Here is a 6,512-nt window from a genome sequence, read left to right as displayed (position 1 = left end):
GTCTGCTCCAGCAGACGGTTTCCCGATTGCAGCGAACAAGAAGCCGAGGGCTAAGGAGTGGTGACATGCTGCTCGAGGTCTGCGCCCCGGGGAGGAGCGGAGCATCCCGTCTGCAGTGGCCTGAGGTGGCACCTCCCGCCACCCCCCTCCGTCCCTTCGGCCCTCGCGCTGATTTTCTTCGTCCTGCCGTTGCCAGCTGAACACATGCCTGTGTTCCATTACTATAATTCTGAAAATTTGTAAAGGCTGCAAACCAAAATCTCTGCAAATATTTGCTTTAATGTTTAATGAATTTGCTTCAGCTGTGTTTACCCTGCCTTTGTGTTCACTTTCTCCAGACACTCATGCATGAAAGCCTCGCAGATGTGATTCAAGGCTGAAGCAGCATTCAAAACAAGAGTTTCCTCCCCAGTTCCACGCACAGCACTCCCCAGCAATGCCGGCCCCTCCGGGCACAGACAGACTCCTCGCTCGGACCGGGGAGGAGTGACAATTCCTGCTGGGCAGGAAGGGAAGGGATGCAGCGCCGTCACCCATCCACACAACTGGTGCAAGAGCCAGATACACCCTGTGGTGCCTCAGGGCGGCTGCCTGCACCCCAGCCCAAAAATTCCCGTTCTGGGTTTTTCGGTAGTTAGTGGAGAGGAGCGCTTTGCCATGCACGCTTCCCCAGGGTGAGGAGAAGCGGAGCTGCACGCAGCCGCGCTGACGGCATCGCTCGCGGCACAGCGGGCACGGCTGGGGCAGTCCTAGCACCGCAGCCAGCCTGGGCAGGAGCTGAGGGGCTGCCAGGGTAATTAGTGTCTGCAGAGCGCTCTGGAACAGGTACATTCCTCTGTATTGCTGGGTAACACCAGCGGTCACAGGAGACCTCATCTACCCCCCGGGCCGCGCTCCTCTGCTCGTTTGTGCTCGTCGCTAAGGGTCACAGCATCCTCCCAACGCGGACTAACCCATGAGGGCACTTAGTTATCTGTGTAACATAGTCTGTGTCACAACTCGTCAGGCTTCATGTCGGAGAAGAATCTCTGTGGAATGGAGAGGTTAAACGCGTCTTTTTTTGTGAACGACAATGTGCGCAGCTACTGGGAGTAAAGCTGTCTGAAGTGGATGCTACACCCGCTCCAGAAATCTTTTGTTAAGGGAGAGAATTAAATTGACCCACTGATATCCTCAGCTCTAGAAATGCAAAAAATATATGTATTTTTGTGTAGATTTGTAAGAACAAAATAGAGTTCATTGAACTTCAGTATATTCGAGAGTGATTAAAATCCATATCTAATCACAAAAAGGGAGTCTGCTATTTTTTCTAGCAAGAGGTGATTGTAATTCCATTGTTGTGTTACTGAGAACAACGGTGGCACATTGTATATTACTTTTATTCACACTGACTTCCACCTCACCCCACGATAATCAATGTTAAAATTCAAATCGATTGGACTGTGCATACGCCTGAAGTTGGGTTCATGCATGAAGGTCACCCATGAATCAGGGTCGAACAGTGTAATCATAAATCTTCAAAAAGAAAATAAATGTTAAAGCATAACTATCTGACCTAAACATACTTTTTATAGCGAGCAATACCCATTCTCCATAAATAGTGTGAAACCAAAATAAAGTCTCTCCCCGATGGGGTATTTGTTCCCATTTAATGTGCAGCTGGATCCAGATAAATTAATTGCCGGTTTCTGTAGCCCAGAGGAACACGTGCACGGCACTCCCCTTTCCTTTGGTTTCTTGTGCTTGGATTTCTTTGTACTAGATGTGATACTAAAAAGTTTGATCCGTGCTTTCCCATCGTGTTTATACATCATTTCCTTTAATAGAGGAAATAAAATGTGAGTGGGTAGTGTATCTTAAGACAAATTCATTGCCAAGTTAACATTAGATGTTATTTTAAAAACTCATAAAATTGACAAGTGGCATGGCTTGATAAGTTGTAATAAAGAAATTTTGTTTGCTCTGAACACCAGTCAGAAATAATGGTTATGTCTTCAGACGTACAACAAGAAAATGTTTTTGATATATTTTATAATTTGTACAAAGAGAAAGAGAGAGAGCAGTAGTACGCGGCGAGGCCAGATGCCTGGAGATTGCAGTCTGAATGAAGCCATTTCGATTAGGTCTGGCGGAGTTTGTGAGTGTTTCTCGAGAACGGGTAAGAGTGAAAACATACAGGGGGAGAAGGGGAAAAGGTAAAACTCTCTTGTGAGACAGACTTGCTGATGCTGAGTAAAAATAAAAAATACAATTGGGAGCACAATGCTACATGGGAAAGCTCTCTGCTGTTGGTGGTTGGTTTAAGCCAGGAAAAAAAAGCCGGCGGGGTACGGAGTGGCGATAGGCAAAAGTCACGTTCCCTTTGACTGCATTCACCTGGACTGTTCAGCTGAAATGGAATAGTTTCCAGAAACTGCCTTTCTTCCGCAGCTGCATCATAAGATCAGGGAACTTGCCTTGCAGAGGTTTCCCAGCTGTAGGCAGAGAAGTCACTTTTGCAGTTGCTGCTGTACAACCAGAGCTCTGCCCTCCCAACAGCTACGTCTGTCGAGAGTCCTGGGGGCTCCACATTTAATCCGTGGCTGCTCGGAGCGCGGCGTTTTGGGAGCTTCCTTCCACGGGTTCCCAACGGAGATGCTGCTTTGAGGCTGCTGCTGCTCTGCTAGTCCTTGTGCTCTCCCAGGCGTGCCGAGTGCCTCTCCACCCAGCGCCGAGGGATGCACGGGCAGAATTTTAAACAAAGATGAAGTTTCACTGCTAACACTCAGAAAAATTGTCTCTGTCTCCTTAAAGGGGAGAGGTGAACAAATAATACTAACACAGCAATCATCAAGGCTGCGGCAACAAAGATCAGTTTCAAAATGTTTTTATTTCTTTTAAAATTAGGACAATACACAATGGGTATTACCTGATACTTCATGACGGAGAAGTTTCTCAGATCTCTATGCTCCTACTGACGATTTCAGAGACCCACAAGCACAGCAAAACAAGTTTTCATCAGACATTATGCTTCCTGCTGTCTGCAGTGTGGAAATGAATTACACACGTATCTTCTTCAGGTTTGAAAGAAACAGTGCATTCGTTTTCTTTAAAGAAAGAAAATATCCTTTAAGTGCATTATGATAATCAAAATCAATTCAATGGTTGGAGGTCTCTAAAGAGCACAGTAACAGGTGCCCACGTTCCCCTGTGGGGAGAAGGCACGGGCAGAGCCCCTGGAGCAGGCATCCCCCCCTGCCCCGTCCCTGGCATCAAGGGACCACAGTCTGCACTTTCTTCTCACAACAGCATCACTCCCCATACCGGTTTACTACTTGTGAGAGATGTAGCCTGATAAAGGATCTAATAGCAATCTTGTTTTATCATAAAATATTGTATTTTTAAGTGGGTACGTGCTGAGACTCTTATTTCCAGCTCTCCCTGCAAACCAGCGCTGTCACACTGCTGAACATGCGTGTAAATCTTTGCATGTGTATACATATATGTGTGCATATATATATATATATGAAACTTTACGTGTGACTGGCATGATGAAATTATAGAAGACAATGGAAATGCAGTGGGGAAAACCATGGCTAGCCCTGCATCGTGGTGTGTGCATCCCAGCTACAGCAGAAAGAAGGAACTTGAAGGCACGTGAAGCTGAAAGCTGCTTTTGCAGATCCTGTGCCGTATTTCAAGTGTGGGGAGCTTGCACACCAGCACTTGAAGGAAAAAATAATTCCTGCTGGTGATAGGAGGGGAGGCAGCATTTCACATTGGCAAGGGTGGGTTTCAGCGTGGAACGAGCCAGTTGTTCAAGCAGCAGTCTTGCAACGAGCTCTAAGCCGTCAGTCTCCCGCGGTCACCCGGATGCAGGCGATGGATAACACCCAGACAGCTCCTGCGGCACCCGGAGGATCCTGCCACACCAGGACCACGGCAGCTTTCGGGCTGTGAGACCAGCGGGTTTGAGAAGGGCCCTGCCCTTCCCAGGAGCTCAGCGTGCTGAAGAGGACCCGGGTTTCAGCCAGCCCCCCTCCTAGGTGAGCGCTGAACAGCCAGACCCTGCGGGCATCACCCAGCGTGCTGCCTGCTTGGAAACCGCGGTGCTCCGCCTCGGTGCCCAGCCGGAGGAGCACACCGGGGGGTCTGGGCCTCGCACACACCGAGGGCTGCGCCTGCATCGCCGCGCGGCGTGGGAGACGAGGCTTTCCACGGGAGATGCTTACAGTGTGTGGCTCTAATGGTTAAATGAAACAGGTTCAGAGAAACACCAACACATTTTATAAAGTGTGCGTTTCTGTGCCAGACGTGATAGAGTATTCAGGAATGTGCTATAGATATTTACATATATCTTCCCCTTCACATGGGTAACGTTTACAACACTCAAGGCTTAAGAAATTGTGATTTAGGGAAGGGAGGGCTGCACAAATGTTGTCTTCCGTGCCACCCGTGTCCTCGTGGCAGTGCAGCTCGGAGGTCTGTGAACATCCATCCATCCATCCATCCATCCATCCATCCATCCATCCATCCCTCCCCCCCAGCACCGCTTGTTCGGAGCTGCGCTCACCCCGCACGCGGCCAGGACTCTGCAGGCACCAGTCCTGCACAGCGGCAGGTTGACTGTCCTGCCTATTTGGGGAAAAAAAATACTTTTTTCTGAGTTATCAGCTCCAGTAAAAGCCTTGGTCCCATTATAAACTATGTCTCTAAGCAGGTGAATCATCTGCCGGGGAAGTATCTCCAGGTTCGGATCGGAGGCTTCTGGCTGAACGGAGCCTCCTGACTCGAATTTGGCCTGTTCCCATCCAAGGAGCTGGGGTTCTTTTCAACACATACATTAAGTTTGTACCTCTAGAGTTGTAAAAACAGGAATGATAATAAATTTATAGCTCACCTTGCTTGTGGAGTAGTAACTTTACAATGCTGAGCAAAAGGGGCATTGCTCACAGAAACCGATGTCGGGCAAGTGCGCAGGAAACGACGCCGGATCTCAGCTCCCCGACCGAGATGGCGTGGCCGGCCATGGGCCCATGTGCCCGCAGCAGGGACCCCTCGCAGCCCCGGGCACCAGGGTCCCGCGGGACCCCGCGCCGCAGACCGGGCTCCATGCCGACGGAGTCTGCTTTCCAGCTGAACGCATCCCAGTCCTCCTCTTAATTTTACCTCCAACCAACTATAATTGTGCAAAACCACGCTGCTAATCTCATATTTTTCAGATTAATTTCAGCAGCAGCAGCATATTGGCAATTCAATTAACTAATTATTTAATGTGTTTGTTTTCTTTTAAAATTTTCCCAGTAATAATTGTTGGCTGTGTTGTTATAAAAGATGCCAGAATCTATTTCAATTATTATTACTTTTAAAGCACAAATGACATTTTTAATATCCTTCTGGATGCTTATTACCATAGGAAATTGCCACAGGAGTACAGTAACATCTCTTTCTAAAGCTGATATTTATATTCTTCTCATTACTTCCTTGGCCTCACCAAGCACTTATCCAGCAGCAATCAGATATGATCAGGGACGCTGTCCTGTACCCCTTTTACTAAGTTACAAGGCAATGACAAGAGCAAGACTTTTCTGCGAGACTAAATTTATGACAACCTGTGAAAAAAAGATTAAAAAGAGTTTATGATGGCAGACAGCAATCCAGTTGTACAGGAATGTCGGGTGGGCATCTGGAGCTGATCCTTGCCTTCGCTGGGCAAAGAAATGAAGCAGTTTGGCTGTGAGCTACCTGCTTCCCATGTCACCTGGCAGGGAACGAGCCAGGTGAGCTTTCCTAGGTATGCGTCAGTAGGAACCACTGTGACGTATATCGGGCAATCACAAAATCCAGCAATCGGCATTCACCAACATCTGAGAACATGCTGCAGAGGCAGGAATTACTTTACACGTGCAGAAGCACAGGGCTTGCGAGACAAAGGCCTCCAGCATCCTGGGGTTTGGACCACTGCACCGGTCCAAAGATGTGGAGGACTTGTGACCCCTCGGCTCGAGGGGAAAGACCTGCAAAGCAGCAGTGCGATGGGACCACTGGGTCCAAACACAGGTCTACAGAGCGGACCCTCGACCCTTCGTGTGCTGCGGAGCAATGGGGGGGCTGTGGGACACCGAGGCCATCGGGTAAAGGCTGCTCCTTCTCAGAGACTCAGGCTCCAGCTCCCCAGTGTGTGGGACCATGTGCCTCACTCCCACTCCCAGTGAGGCAGAGGAGTTGTGGTTGTCCATCCTGAGCATCCTTGTATTGGATAGAAGGAAATAGAAAAATGCACTTTCAGATGCTAATCTGCATTACCTTCTTGGAATTTCTTTCTCTCTTTCGCTCTTAGGACAGAGGGACTGTGAGGGGATTGATCTCTGGAAAGTTGATGTATGAATCCTCACCTAATTGCCTGTTTATTTACCTGAATCCAGACATGGACCTTCATGGTGCACTGAACAGAGCAGCAGAGAGAAGCATCCCCTCTTTCTTTGCTCTTTCAGGGCAATGCTGAATGCAAGGTTTGGTGGCTTTGCCCAAAA

General features: G+C 48.6%; 1 long non-coding RNA gene across 3 annotated transcripts in view; it reads right to left on the bottom strand.

Moving 5' to 3' along the window:
• Nucleotides 1–2,494: 2,494 nt before the first annotated feature.
• Nucleotides 2,495–6,512, bottom strand: part of LOC142602699 (uncharacterized) — a 69,988-nt gene continuing 65,970 nt past the window's right edge. For all 3 annotated transcript variants that reach the window (XR_012836465.1, XR_012836463.1, XR_012836464.1), the window contains one exon: nt 2,495–6,228. This is a non-coding gene — a long non-coding RNA (uncharacterized LOC142602699). The remainder of the gene's footprint in view (nt 6,229–6,512) is intronic.

Source organism: Balearica regulorum, chromosome 8 (genome assembly GCF_011004875.1).
Source record: "Balearica regulorum gibbericeps isolate bBalReg1 chromosome 8, bBalReg1.pri, whole genome shotgun sequence".
NCBI classification, from domain to species: Eukaryota; Metazoa; Chordata; class Aves; order Gruiformes; family Gruidae; genus Balearica; species Balearica regulorum.
The sequence above is the reverse complement of the archived record's forward strand: the minus strand, read 5'-3'. Positions and strand labels throughout refer to the sequence as shown.